General features: G+C 36.9%; 1 protein-coding gene across 1 annotated transcript in view; it reads right to left on the bottom strand.

The window, feature by feature from the left end:
- The window catches only part of PCDH15 (protocadherin related 15), a 1,094,267-nt gene extending 1,091,771 nt beyond the window's left edge, over positions 1–2,496 (bottom strand). The window contains exon 1 of the mRNA XM_060404607.1: positions 2,324–2,496. The gene's annotated coding sequence lies outside the window, so the exon portion shown is untranslated. The remainder of the gene's footprint in view (positions 1–2,323) is intronic.
- Positions 2,497–15,994: the final 13,498 nt, after the last annotated feature.

Here is a 15,994-nt window from a genome sequence, read left to right as displayed (position 1 = left end):
ACACACAGAAGAAGGGATGAAAGTTCCTATTGTCTGATATTATATCTGTACATTTATAACAGAAAGAATATACTTATCTATCTTACTAAATTCACATTTAGGGGATTACCTTATTGTATTTAAATTTTACTTTTTACTATTATTATACAAGGTCTCATTATTTATTCAGTATCAAAAGCCCACATGATCAAGTGATTACAGAAAAGATTAATTACTCAATACACATTTGCCTGACACACATTTTTTGATCAAAGAAAAATAATAATTACCTTTTGAGTTTAACTTCAAACTTGAGCTTTGAATCAAAATTCTGGGAGTTTTCACAAAGGGCTTGTTTATGTTTGCCTTTAAAGTTGGATGGTGAAAAGACACAATCCAGGATTATGCAAAATTTAAATGTGGAAAGACTGAGAAACAAGTCTGTAATGAATGTTTAACTTAAATTCTTTCTTCTTAGAATTATAATTATTACTGTTAATTTTTAAACTACTTTTATAGCTCAGTCACTCAGTGAGTTCAAATAATCTCATAAATGGATATATCATAATTTAAAAAATCTCTTAGAAAGCAAGAGTTCTTAAACCTCTTTCTAAAGAATACTCAAAACTTTACCCCGTAATATTCCATACAGGCAGCTAATATTAAGACAGCACACATGCTTATCTGTTCAAGTCCCTGAATAGTTAATGTTTAAGGGTCATTTTTCTGGCAAACTGATGGAAATCACATTCTCTGTTTCACATGCACATAATTGCACCATCTGAGAGATGAGGGTGTCCCCGCTCAGTGAAACTGGGCACACATTAAATTGAACTTCTATTTCATAGGAGAATGATCCACAGTCAAGGGGATCGAGTTGCTGAAATTTGAAGACTTGCACATACAGATCAATGCACCGACTTACACTTAGCCACAACTAAAGAAAACTGTAGGAACTAACAGAGGAGCCATTTGCAGTGAAAAATAAGTTCCCCTGAGCATGCATGAAAAGTTTCAAACAAGGTGTGCAAACTACAGGAAGCATTCTATGTTTAAAATATGCCTCTTTCACAAAGTATTTGCTTCCCTGACTTTAAGCAACACAATAACCCTATGCTTTAAGTATTTGGTTACCAGATTTGACAATTAGCTCTACTTGTGAAAGCGAATGAGTGTGGACTTGCGGTTAACCTTACATGAGGCCTTACACGAGTATAACCTTACATTATACTCAAGTTAACAATGCGTTTCTACATCCATGTTACAATTCCATCACACTGATGAACTTCTGTGCATGCTAGAGACACATTGCTGCTGCTGCCGCTAAGTCACTTCAGTCGTGTCCGACTCTGTGCGACCCCATAAATGGCAGCCCATTAGGCTCCCCTGTCCCTGGGATTATCCAGGCAAGAACACTGGAGTGGGTTGCCATTTCCTTCTCCAATGCATGAAAGGGAAAAGTGAAAGTGAAGTCGCTCAGTCGTGTCTGACTCTTAGCGACCCCATGGACTGCAGCCTACCAGGCTCCTCCGTCCATGGGATTTTCCAGGCAAGAGTACTGGAGTGGGGTGCCATTGCCTTCTCCGAGAGACACATTAGTATGTGTTTAATGTAAAGACCACACTACAAAGCAGGAAAGCAGTTAGTACCATCTAGTATTAATTTTTGTTTTACAAGGATAAAGTCCACCTGGATTCAAATTCTAAATGGTTAATGCTCCCAATATTTTTGTAAAGGAGCCGACACTGTAATACACTGAAAGATCTATATATAAATATCAGGATACTCTGGATGACTACAAATCACAAAATATAATTCTGTTAATTGTGAAACAGAGTTAGCCACTGGAACTTGCCTGCTAACTCTAATCTCCTTCAACTACCACACACAAAACAAAACCTCATGCACGTGTACGTGAACACACAAAAATCGAATATACCATGTCAGTGCTGACACCGTTTTCCAATATTTTGTCAGGGAGACAGAAACAAACAAACAAAAAAAGGAAAACAGTTGAGGATTACAATTACATTTTTTTTAAATGACAAACCACACAGTCATAATTCAAAAGCATGTGTCTTTCCAAATATTGCATTGACTTCTAAACAAAATTACAATACCACACAATAATCCAGAAGGTTGAGGGGACAAGGGGTTGTGCTCATTCTTCTAGCAGATAATTACCTGTACATCATTACAGCTCAAGTCTTTGAACAGGCATGACAGAAAGTGATCTCTTGACAGAGATCTATTATGCTAAAACAAAGTCTCAACTTTCTCCACACTTGACTCCTGCCTTAAATTTGAAAGACCAAGAAAAGAGGGGGGGGGGGGGGAAACTTACTTGCCGGTTTAAAGTTTCATCTTTAGCCCATGTAAGGTTATGCAGCAAGTTTTCTTGCAAAGGCTGTCTCCTGCACATTCCTTTCAAAACAACCAGTGTTCATAATCTAGGTCTAAGACGGTTTGTTCTCACGTCACACTTCTTGTTTCTGGGAGGCATTGTTATCCAGTTTCACATCGTCAAGAAAAACGTAACTAGAGATTTAAAAAAAAAAAAAAAAAAAAACCCTCAACGTATTAATCCAGAAGGCATACCATCCTTCTCCGGGTTCTGAGATACATGCCAACTGCCTTAGTTATCACAAGCAACTAACTCTAAGCTGCTAGCAGGGATCTGTCTGCCCTCTATCTGTTGCTATTAGCTCAGCACGGTGATTCACTAGCACTGAAGCAACAGCAATTAGCTGTCCTGCTTCAGCCCTTGCAGGGGAGAGCTGAAGGCTCTAAACCACACAGCGACCAGGGAGCTCTTCGCACCAATTAGTAGCAGGGGCTACAACCTGATAGACAAATTGATGCCCCATTGATCATCAGTGTTGGCTGCTTTATCGTACTGCGTCCTCTCAGCCTGTCTGGTGGTTCTCTCTGTTTTCTTTTGTGCGGTTGTTTTTACTGTTTTACTTTATCAGCATTAAGAAGTTTAGCCGATTACATTCTGTGACAGTATTACAGACAAGTCAAAATAATCTCTTAATCTCCTTTCATCATTCTCTCTCACTCTCTCTCCCCTTTAAATCTACCCCTTCATATCAAGTCCTCCACATCTTCATATCTTTAGAGCATAGGAAACTTCACACATTCTGTAGAAGGTAAAATATATATTTTCTCGGTTCTTATAGGCACACATTACTCATTAACAGGGTATACAGAAACATACTACAAAATCGTGTTTATTTCTTCAATATTGGGATATATGAGATGCTGACAACAATATTTTGAAAATGGATGTGAAAACTAGTGAAAAAGCATCGTTATTTTTAACTATGAAAAATATAGCTATTAAATCAGGTATACCATTTCTTGTCTAGGATTTATGCAAGTTCATATTAATTTTACCCACATGTTCATGTGAGGCTCTCAGAAGGAAGAAGCTAAAAATGAAGGCAATTTTGGAAGTGTGGTTGTGACAGAGCAAATATCTTGAAGTTGGTTAAAAGTGACAAGATGAAATGAACACAGACAAAATCCCCACAGCACATGTTTTCTTCATAGATAAGGCAGATTATTTATCATGATCATATACTCATCCCATTTAAGGAAAATAAATGCCCAGTGCCTCTAGAGTGTTGCCATATTTATGCACATTCATTCTTAGAGAGTAACAGCTCATTTAATACAAAACTCACTTTTCTTGCAAGTTCAGTTTTCCAGAGAGAGAAACATTTTGAAGAATGTGTAAATAATCCAGGGTCAGTCTAACGTGTCACAAATGCCAAGCAGTAAAATGTGCACAGGTGAGTCACAGATAACTAATAGGTGAACTCAGACTCTTAAGACAGTACCTGGTTGCCCTAATATACAACTCAAAGAAATGAAAGCATTTGCCTCCTTCAAAACAAAGGCTGGAGGGCAGTAGTGAGAATTTACAGGAGAAAGATTCATTTTATAGTTGTAAGAGCTGATGTTTCAAAAATTCAAACATTGATAATTTAATAAAGAGTCTTTTATCTCTAAACATTTATGCAAAGTTGTGTATATTTAGCTTGAGGAGATTTTTTTCATTTTGGGAAATAGCACATATATGGAATAATCCATACACTGATATGGTTGGTTAGATATAGCAGCTGACATTATGAAAACTGTTCCAGTAACAATAGGAGTTATTAAATGTAATTTTTTTAAAGACAAAGTCAGCTTCATTTCTGGTGACATCCAATTATATGTAATTTTGATGACACACCAGAAAGATAGCTAGAATGCAGAAAATTTCATCTCTTCCTCACGTCCTATGAGAAATCAGATCATTAGCAATTGAACTCTTGTAGACGACAATAGCTGGTACAACAATCTTAATATAGAGATTTTTTTTTAAGAAAAAAAACTGATATTTTGGGAAAATATATGTTTAATAAAATATAATAGATATTGATATTTTGGGAAAATGTATGTTTAATAAAATGCAATGTCCTAAAGGATAAGTATAGGTGAATTTTATGGGACCAATTAAAAAATATAATAAAAGAGAAAAAGTCACTAACAGATCTTGAGATAATTTCTGTTAAAAGATAAGGCATATAATATTGTAGACGAGACTTCTTTAAGTCTCTCTCACCCACATACATTTTAAAGCTAAATTAAATTCTACACTGTATACTGTATTTCAATTTCCTTTTTTCCTTTCACAAAATAACTGGGATGTTCTTTTAGTCAATACAACCATATTTAAATGATTGTTATTATGTTTTATCATATATCAATATACACAATTTATTTATCAAAATAGCTACATTTTGACATTTATGTTGTTTCTAATTTTAATGTTTGTAGAAATGTCTTTTATTCTAATCTCATCAGCATAACTTTCTAGGAACTGAAATAATTGGTCTAAGGAAGTTGATCATTCATTATTGTCAAATAAATTCATGGATGACATTTGATGATTTTTGTGTTATCTTAGTATCCTTAGTAATATAAGTTATTATATAAACAAGGGCATGGTTTAATTTCTTTTAGGCTTCCCACATAGCTCAGTGGTAAAGAATATGCCGGCCAGTGCAGGAGACACAGAAGACAGTTTCAATCCCTGGACAGGTTTAATACAAGAGACACAGATTCAATTCCTTCGTCAGGAAGATCCCTGGAGAAGGGAAGCCATTCTAGTATTTTTTCCTGGGAAACCCCATGGACAGAGAAGCTTGGCAGGCTACAGTCCATGGGGTTTCAAAGTGTCAACATCAGTGAACAACTGAACACACATACACCCATGCCTTACTACATCTAGCTAAGAGTCTCACACACGAAGTAAATGTTTAATGAAATGTTCTATTTATAATGTACATGCATACATCTCTAACACCTTGTCTAATACACACTTGAAACAAATGATTTTGAACACTATAAAATACTCCTTCCATAATATAGAATATGAAACTTCACCCTTCATTACAAATATTTAAAAGAATGGTCAAAAAGAAAAAAATAAATAAAGGAATAGCAAAGTTCATGGTGGATAGAGATTGAGGGAAGCATATTTAAAAGGGGCAGACACAATAATCCAGGATGGACCAGACAGAGATCTCAAATTAGACTAAAGAGTCTGTGAAAATCAAGACTGAGTGAAAGATACACATGGAAACAAGAATCATTATGGACTAGGTACAAGAGACTGTTAGGAGAATCCAAAAAGAATAAAGAAAGTACTTATAATTCAGAGAAACATACTCTTACAGTTTAACTGTGATTTAGGATGACCTTCAGGGTTAGAACACGACCATGGAAACATGCAACTAATTCAAAAGAGTGGATTCCAGCAAAGTAGCCTGAGTGGCACCGTGCTGTGTCAAGAGCCTAAATCTGAGAGGCTGGGGACTGTGGGTTTGATGTCTGACTCTGTGTGCTCTAGCTAGGCAAATAATCTGACTTATTTAAGTCTTGGTCAGGTTTTTTATTTACACTGAGCAAAAAATTTAAGAGAATTATGTCACTAAAGAGCCTGCTATTCTTCTAAACACATTATGCTTTCTCTTGCCTCTACAGCTATGTCTATGATTCAGGAGACATATAAGTACCCATGTTAAGAGTGCTAGAGCTTTCATGCGAGTGCCTGAGAGCTAATGGTTATATGATCTTGAGCTAATTCTTTAACCCCTATGAGAGTCTAATTCTTAATCTGGATATTAATATAGTAACAACCAACACAGTAAGATATTTAAATATGACATATTTTACAAATACTTAAAACAGTAAAGGAATATTGCATATATTTGGTATTTTTTAGGCATTAGTATTATCACGTTAACATAAAGTTTGCTGTGATTAGGTTACAGGTACAAGTAAGAAAGAGTCATTACTTGTAATGCAGTGTTTTAAAGTTTGATTTTGGGGAAGAGGGGTTTGGGGGAGAATGGATACATGTATTTGTATAGCTCAGTCCCTTTGCTGTCCCCCTGAAACTATCACAACACTGTTAATTGGATATACTCCAATATAAAATAAAAATTCACAAAATGTTTGATTTTTGTAATGTCACTATAGAATTTCAGGCAAAGAGGTCCTGTAATCAGTTACGTCATATATTCCTCGTTCTTATTTGCCTAAGGGTCATCAGGTTATTGTTAAAATAAATAATCCTGGGGACTATAAATCAGAAGATCTGGAGTGGGCCTGCACGTGGACAAGTCAAGCTAAACTTATGTCCATTCCATGTCACAGTAGCATATACAGCAGGAACCCTGGTTCACAGCCCCGGTCACAAGGTTCACAGTAATGCAACACAAGGCTGTGGTCAAGAACTTGTGCATTGGAACTGGCTATAGAAATTGAGACTCCATTCTGACATTTACCAGTCATTTGATCTTCCCCAAGCTGCTCTTCCAGGTTCAATTTTCTGATAATGTTCAAGCTGGATTTCGAAAAGGCAGAGGAACCAGAGATCAAATTGCCAACATCTGTTGGATCACAGAAAAAGCAAGAGAATTCCAGAAAAACATCTATTTCTGCTTTATTGATTATGCCAAAGCCTTTGACTGTGTGGATCACAACAAACTGTGGAGAATTATTAAAGAGGTGGGAATACCAGACAACCTTTCCTGCCTCCTGAGACACCTATATTCAGGTCAAGAAGCAACAGTTGGAACTGGACATTGAATAATGGACTGGTTCAAAATTGGGAAAGGAGTATGTCAAGGCTGGATATTATCACCCTGCTTATTTAACTTATATACAGAGTACATCATGCAAAATATTGGGCTTGATGAGCACAAGCAGGAATCAAGATTGCCAGGAGAAATATCAATAACCTCAGATACACAGATAATACCATCCTTAAAAAGCAAAATGGAACTAAATAGCTTCTTGATGAAGGTGAAAGAGGAGAGTGAAAAAGCTGGCTTAACATTCGACAGGCAAAAAACTAAGATCATGGCATTTGGTCACATCACTTCATGACAAATAGATGGGGAAACAATGGAACCAGTGGCAGACTTTATTTTCCTGGGCTCCAAAACCACTGCAGATGATGACGGCAGCCATGCAGTTAAAAGACACTTGCTCCTTGGAAGAAAAGCTATGACAAGCTTAGACAGTGGTTTAAAAAGCAGAGATATTACTTTGCTGACAAAGGTGAAAGTGAAAGTCACTCAACCATGTCTTGTTCTTTGTGACCCCATGGACTATACAGTCCATGGAATTCTCCAGGCCAGAATACTCAGTGGGTAGCCTATCCCTTCTCCAGCAGATCCTGACCCAGGCATTGAACCAGGGTCTCCTGCATTGCAGACAGATTCTTTACCAATTGAGCTATCAGGGAGGTCAGTATAGTCAATGCGATGGTTTTTCCAATAGTCATGTTGGATGTGAGAGTTGGACCATAAGGAAGACTGAGTGCTGAAAAATAGATGCTTTTGAACTGTGGTGTTAGAGAAGACTCTTGAGAATCCCTTGTGTAGCAAGGAGATCAAATCAGTCAGTCCTAAAGGAAATCAATCCTGAATAGTCATTGGAAAGACTGATGCTGAAGCTGAAGCTCTAATACTTTGGCCGCTTGATGTGAAGAGTGGACTCACTGGAAAAGACCCTGATGCTGGGAAAGATTGAAGGCAGGAGGAGATGGGGATGGCAGAGGATGAGATGGTTGGATGGCATCACTGACCCAATGGACATGAATTTTAGTAAACTCTGGGAATAGATGATGGACAGAGAGGCCTGGCATGCTGCAGTCAGTGGGGTCACAAAGAGTTGGACATGACTTAACGACTGAACTGAACTGCACAGTATATAAACTGCATAGCACGAAGTTAACAAAAGTTTTGTATTATTTAAAGCACAGCAAGTCAATGACACACATGTGGAACTAGTTTACTTTGAAGAATAAATTGGCTACATTAGAAGCTTTAGAAAGATTTTAAACACTGAAAACATTTTAACATTCAATCATTAAAGCTCAGAATTTCACTTACTTTATAATAGGAAAAATGTTATATATGTTAAGAAATGAACCATTAAATATAAAAGTTCATAAAAAATGAATCATTAAATGTAAAATGATAGCAAAGAGGATATGCATATTATATAAAATAACTTTAAGGATGGTTATTCAGGCATTACAGTACTAATCACAGAATCATTTTTTTTAATGGCAAAATAAAAAGTCAAATATTTAAATTTGAAGAAAACTTTTGCTCATCCTTTTTTAAAAACTGTATTAAAATGTACACATAAACATACGTACTAGCAACATCATGGTCAACATAGACTTGGTGACTACCATGGGAGAGACAGTGGTAGATTGCCCCCACCTCCAATCTCTTTTAATGCATTTTTATTTATTAATTTTTTTTAGCAGCTCTTATTCTCAAATCCCCCCACCTCCTTTCATAGAAAACCATTTGAATATGTTTACCATGTGTTTTTGTTTTTCCTTGTAAAGAAATGTATATTTTGTGTTATTCTAAAAATTCATAAAGCCAGTTGTGTTAATATTTTGTGAGAACTTTTTGTAAAGATGAATTTTACAGAGAAATTGAATAGAAACACATAATGTTTCAGCTGTATGCCAAAAGTCAGCTACATCCTACATACAGCTGTGAAGAGTACTATAAACTTTTGTATTCAAGCCAGTTCATCTGTGCACTGGTGTTTAATGAACAATAAAAAGCAAAGAGCTAGCCAAAATTACAAATTTCATTTTTGGTAGTTAATTTTTGAAATCTTGACTTGTTTTCATGATAGGTTTATATTAAGCCTACCAGCAGTAGGCTGATAATACAAAGCTACTTTTCCTGTTATCAAGAGACTTAAAATATTGCCTATTCCTTTCACTATCTCTGGAAAATTTATATGCTAACTAAACAGAATGTTTTTCTATGGGCTTTAGACTTCAGTCTGCTGGTAGGAAGAATTTCAGAGTATCTGATTTAACTTAAGCAAACCAGTACTAACCCATACTTTACTCTCAAATATATCTCCTTGAGAAAGTGAGACACAAGAGGATTTTGTCTATCCTTTCAAAATGGGGACTGAGTCCTTGAGTCAATAGGAACTGCAAAGTAAAGAAGTAGAGAAGGCATTTTTTTTTTTAAAGCCCAGATTAAAGCTTTAGCTAACTAAAGCTTTCTCGATCTATCAAAATAGCTTTGCTCATTACAGACAGGGTCTCACCAAGTTGCCAGGAATCAAATCATTCTAGGCTTGTTATTGTCAGTGGTCAGTTAGAGTTGAAATTCAAAGCTGTTGGGAATAACTACACAATAAAATCTCAATCAGGGACCTGGGGCTGGACAGTTATCTATATTCACATCAGTAAATCTTTGTTGTGATTTCATGTCTTTATTTTTGATTCTGACAATTCTTTATTGTCAGGATTCAAGGCAGCTAATAGTTAAGATAGCTTGTTTTTTTTTTTTTCTTTTGCCAGTTATATATATATATATATATATACATATGTATATGTGTGTGTGTATATATATATATATATATATATATATATATATATATATCCATCCCAGCACTTGCCTGTTTTATAGCAATAGCGTGAGGGATAAAGTGATAGTATAATCTTTATTTAATACTCGGCTGTGCTGAAGTATCAAACAGACAGGATATTACTTTAGAAGAACGGTTTAGGCGTATAATACAGTAGTTCAAGGGCAATGTGAAAGAACCAATTTCATAAACATATAGTTGGATATGTACATATACAATGTGACTAAGTAAAATATGTGAAGATACTGAACCATTCACACTATTTTTTAAAGTTTAATGCTTAAAGAGTAGTGAATTTATAATGAGAAATATATCCCATGGATTTTGAAATATAGGAACTATTTTTAAGCTTGGATGAGATTAAACACTAAAAAGTGAAATTACTTATCTCTTTCATGTAGTCTAAAATCTTTTGACCTAGGAAAACAAAACTAAGAAGTAATGCAAAAATAATTGCTATAAAATATGTTCTAAATGTCATGTTTAATCTTTAGCTATTTCATACTTGCCTTAGAGATACTTTTTTCTCCCTAAAGTAAAACATTTATATGTTACAAAATAGTTCAATTAGTCTAAATTATATATATATATATATATATATATGTATGTATATATATATATATACATATAACTTATGCTACCTCTTCTCAATTCCAGTTCATATCTGCTGGATATATTACCTGCATTGAAAGTGAAAGTGATAGTTGCCCAGCCGTGTCCAACTCTGTGAGACTCAACTCCATGGACTGTAGCCTGCAAGGCTCCTCTATCCATGGAATTCTCCAGGCAAGAATACTGGAGTGGGTTGCCATTTCCTTCTCCAAGGAATTTTTCCCAATCCAGGGATCAAATCCTGGTCTCCTGCATTGAGGCAGATTCTTTACTGTCTGAGCCACCAGGGAAGCCCCATTAGCTTCATTATCATACAACAAATTACCATGAATTTAGCAGCTTAAAATAACACACATTTATTATCTCATAGTTTTTGTGGGTCATAGATTCAGGTGAGGACTCCACAAAGCTTTAATCAAGGTTGTGACAACAGGGCTGAGTTTCCTTCAGGAGACTTGATGAAGAAAGGTTCCATTTACAAGCTGATTCTGGTGATCTGCATGACTGCCTTTGGTTGTGAAGATATGACTGAGGGCCCAGGCCCTGGCTTTACCTCTTACTAATCACTGGCTGGTGGCTGCCTTCAGGTGCTAGAGGCTGCTCATTGTTTCTTCTGCCTCATGGCCTTCCTTTTAGTCAGTTTATAACATGGCTGTTTGCTTCTTCAAGGCCAGCAGAAGCAGCTTTCCAAGTGCACTAGGGAAATAAAACCTTACATCTCTCTTGTGACATAATCACATCTCAGTATCCCAGAAGCTTTGCCTTATTCTATTGGTTATAAGTTACAGGTTCCTTCCATATTCAAGGGGAAAGGATAATGCAGGACCTCATACCAGGTGATGAGATTGGCGGTGGTTTTGGAAATCTGTCTACCACACTGGATAAACTCTTGATGTATTTAATATATTCAGTAAAATAGCAAATTTCTCTATGTATGCATAAGTAGGAATTTAATAAAATAAAGAATCTGAAATGTCTAAACAATAAAAGACCAGAGATCTCTTCAAGAAAATTAGACATACCAGGGAACATTTCATGTAAAGATGGCCTCAATGAAAGACAGAAATGGTAGGGACCTAACAGAAGCAGAAGAGGTTAAGAAGAAGTGGCAAGAATACACAGAAGAACTATATGAAAAAGATCTTCACGACCCAGATAATCATGATGGTGTGATCACTTACCTAGTGCCAGACATCCTGGAATGTGAAGTCAAGTGGGCATTAGGAAGCATCACTACAAACAAAGCTAGTGGAGGTGATGGAATTCCAGTGGAGCTATTTCAAATCCTGGAAGATGATGCTGTGAAAGTGCTGCACTCAATATGCCAGCAAATTTGGAAAACTCAGCAATGGCCACAGGACTGGAAAAGGTCAGTTTTCATTCCATTCCCAAAGAAAGGCAATGCCAAAGAATGCTCAAACTACTGCGCTCATCTCACACACTAGTAAAGTAATGATTAAAATTCTCCAAGCCAGGCTTCAGCAATACGTGAACCGTGAACTTCCTGATGTTCAAGATGCTTTAGAAAAGGCAGAGGAACCAGAGATCAAATTGCCAACATCTGCTGGATCATGGAAAAAGGAAGAGAGTTCCAGAAAAACATCTATTTCTGCTTTATGGACTACGCCAAAGCCTTTGACTGTGTGGATCACAATAAACTGTGGAAAATTCTGAAAGAGATGGAATACAAGACCACCTGACCTGCCTCTTGAGAAATCTATATGCAGATCAGGAAGCAGCAGTTACAGCTGGACATGGAACAACAGACTTGTTCCAAATAGGAAAAGGAGTCCGTCAAGGCTGTATACTGTCACCCTGTTTATTTAACTTATATGTGAAGCACATCATGAGAAACACTGCTACTGCTACACTGGGCTGGAAGAAGCACAAGCTGGAATCAAGATTGCTGGGAGAAATATCAATAATCTCAGATATGCAGATGACACAACCTTTAGGGCAGAAAGTAAAGAAGAATTAAACAGCCTCTTGATGAAGATGAAAGAGGAGATTGAAAAAGTTGACTTAAGGCTCAACATTCAGAAAACTAAGATCATGGCATCCGGTCCCATCACTTCATGGCAAATAGATTGGGAAACAGTGGAAACAGTGTCAGACTTTATTTTCTGGGGCTCCAAAATCACTGCAGATGCTGACTGCAGCCATGAAATTAAAAGATGCTTACTCCTTGGAAGGAAAATTATGACCAACCAAGATAGTATATTCAAAAGCAGAGACATTACTTTGCCAACAAAGGTCCATCTAGTCAAGGCTCTTGTTTTTCCCGTAGTCATGTATGGATGTGAGAGTTGGACTATAAAGAAAGCTGAGACAGAAGAATTGATGCTTTTGAACTGTGTCTTGGAGAAGACTCTTGAGAGTACCCTGGACTGCAAGGAGATCCAACCAGTCCATCCTAAAGGAAATCAGTCTGGGGTGTTTATTGGAAGGACTGATGTTGAAGCTAAAACTCCAAAGTTTGGCCACCTGATGCAAAGAACTGACTCTTTTGAAAAGACCCTGATGCTGGGAAAGATTGAGATCAGGAGGAGAAGGGGATGACAGAGGATGAGATGACTGGATGGTATCACCAAGTCGATGGACATGGGTTTGGGTGGACTCCAGGAGCTGGTGATGGACAGGGAGGCCTAGCGTGCTGTGGTTCATAGGGTCATAAAGGATCGGACATGACTGAGTGACTGAACTGGAACTGGAAACAATAAAAGTTTGTTTTCAATATGTTTGAAAACTTTATAGAACTTTTTATATATAAATAAATGTATATGTATATAAATTACACATTGTTTTACCGCATGAAAATAATGATATAACTCTAAGATAAAAACAGATTAATAAGTTGATATAATTAAAAACAGAGCAGTTGAGGAAACTGTTTCCAAAAATACAGAAGAAAAGTAAAAATATATCTCAATATAACTTTAACCTACATCCACCAGAGGTATTTAGGGATCACATGTTGTAGGACAGTGTTTGCTATGAGCTATTGATGCTTTTGAACTGTGGTGCTGGAGAAGATTCTTGAGAGTCCCTTGGACTGCAAGGAGATACAACTAGTCCATTCTAAAGGAGATCAGCCCGGGGTGTTCTTCGGAAGGAATGATACTAAAGCTGAAACCCCAGTACTTTGGCCACCTCATGCAAAGAGTTGACTAATTGGAAAAGACTCTGATGTTGGGAGGGATTGGGGGCAGGAGGAGGAGGGGACGACAGAGGATGAGAAGGTTGGATGGCATCATGGACTCGATGGACGTGAGTTTGAGTGAACTCTGGGAGTTGGTGATGGACAGGGAGGCCTGGCGTGCTGCAGTTTATGGGGTCGCAAAGAGTTGGACATGACTGAGTAAATGAACTGATAATTTATATAAATTTCTAGAGACTATGACATTTTTAGTGTGTAAAAAAAAATTGATTCAGCTTTGTTTTGTCTTCTGACTTTAATAATAAAATCTGAAGATAGATTATCAAGATAATATATTAGATTTCTTGAGTGTACGACTTATTACTAAACACAGGTTTTAGATAAAATGCTTCCCTGGTAGCTCAGCTGGTAAAGAATCAGCCTACAAAGCAGGAGACCTAGATTCAATTCCTCGGTCAGGAAGATCCCCTGGAGAAGGAAATGCCAACCCACTCCAGTGTTCTTGGTGGGAGAATCCTCATGGACAAAGAAGCCTGGTGGGCTATAGTCTATGAGGTAACAAAGAGTTGGACACAGCTGAGAGACTAGCTTTCATGTGTGTGTGTGTGTGTGTGTGTGTGTGTGTGTGTATTATGTATATATATAGAAAGAGAGAGAAAAAGAGAAGGCTAAATATATATATAGGTATAAAATATACATAAATATATTAGTATTTATTTAAATGTTTTAAAATGTATTTATTTACATAAATGCACATATAAACACTCACAGATATTTAATAGGTAAATGTTGTAATTACTTTGGTCATTTAAAGCTTTCATCATTAGAGTTTAGGTGATGGGCAAAAAAAGAGAAAAAAATTATGAATCACCTTCACCACCCTGCTAAACTGAAGACTTATGAAGAAATACTCAACATAGTATTTTGGTGGCTTTAAAATGGTCTCAGTTCAGTTCAGTCGCTCAGTCGTGTCCAACTCTGTGACCCCATGAATCGCAGCATGCCAGGCCTCCCTGTCCATCACCAACTCCCGGAGTTCACTCAGACTCACGTCCATTGAGTCCATGATGCCATCCAGCCATCTCATCCTTAGTCGTCCCCTTCTGCTCCTGCCCCCAATCCCCCCCAGCATCAGAGTCTTTTCCAATGAGTCAACTCTTCACACGAGGTGGCCAAACTACTGGAGTTTCAGCTTTAGCATCATTCCTTCCAAAGGAATCCCAGGGCTGATCTCCTTCAGAATGGACTGGTTGGATCTTCTTGCAGTCCAAGGGACTCTCAAGAATCTTCTCCAACGCCCCAGTTCAAAAGCATCAATTCTTTGGCGCTCAGCTTTCTTCACAGTCCAACTCTCACATCCATACATGACCACAGGAAAAACCATAGCATTGACTAGACAGACCTTCGTTGGCAAAGTAATGTCTCTGCTTTTGAATATGCTATCCAGGTTAGTCATAATTTTTCTTCCAAGGAGTAAGCGTCTTTTAATTTCATGGCTGCAATCACCATCTGCAGTGATTTTGGAGCCCCCAAAAATAAAGTCTGACACTGTTTCCACTGTTTCCGCATCTATTTCCCATGAAGTGAAAGGACCGGATACCATGATCTTTGTTTTCTAAATGTTGAGCATTAACCCAACTTTTTCACTCTCCACTTTCACTTTCATCAAGAGGTTTTTTAGTTCCTCTTCAATTTCTGCAATGATCTCAGTTATCTATAGTTCTAAAACCATCATTTTGAATTTTATACAAATTTTACAATCCTCCTAGAACCCTAGTTTCAGCAAATATTAGTTGGCACTTTGTATACCCCTCTAGATGCATTTACATACATTTTATGTTCAGATGAAATAAGATAAAGCACCACTGTCTACTGTAAATGACTTATATTTCTGCAAATTTCTATTTATACTGTTTTTTTCTTGACTCAATAATCACAATTATAGTTCATTCCAAAGAGCAGAATGTTGGGAGAAAAGCTTGTCCCCCAAATTTGTAAATAAATTTATTCTGTCATTCTGTCCTTTTCTGCCTCTTCCATTCACCTCCAAAAGTATTCATGGAGTAAAGTGTTGAAGGAAACCTGCCATTAATTCAAAGCATAAAGTATATTTTCTAACCTTTTCCAGACAAAACACCACAGACAGAGAGAACATGGAGCGTGAGTTATTTCGGAGCTGAGCAGGTTTCTTCTTCATGTGGCAGAACAGACTGAAATGAAATGAAGCAACTGACAAGCAACTAATCTCAAAAATATACAAGC

Source organism: Ovis aries, chromosome 22, assembly GCF_016772045.2.
Source record: "Ovis aries strain OAR_USU_Benz2616 breed Rambouillet chromosome 22, ARS-UI_Ramb_v3.0, whole genome shotgun sequence".
NCBI classification, from domain to species: Eukaryota; Metazoa; Chordata; class Mammalia; order Artiodactyla; family Bovidae; genus Ovis; species Ovis aries.
This window is presented reverse-complemented; position numbering and strand designations above follow the sequence as displayed.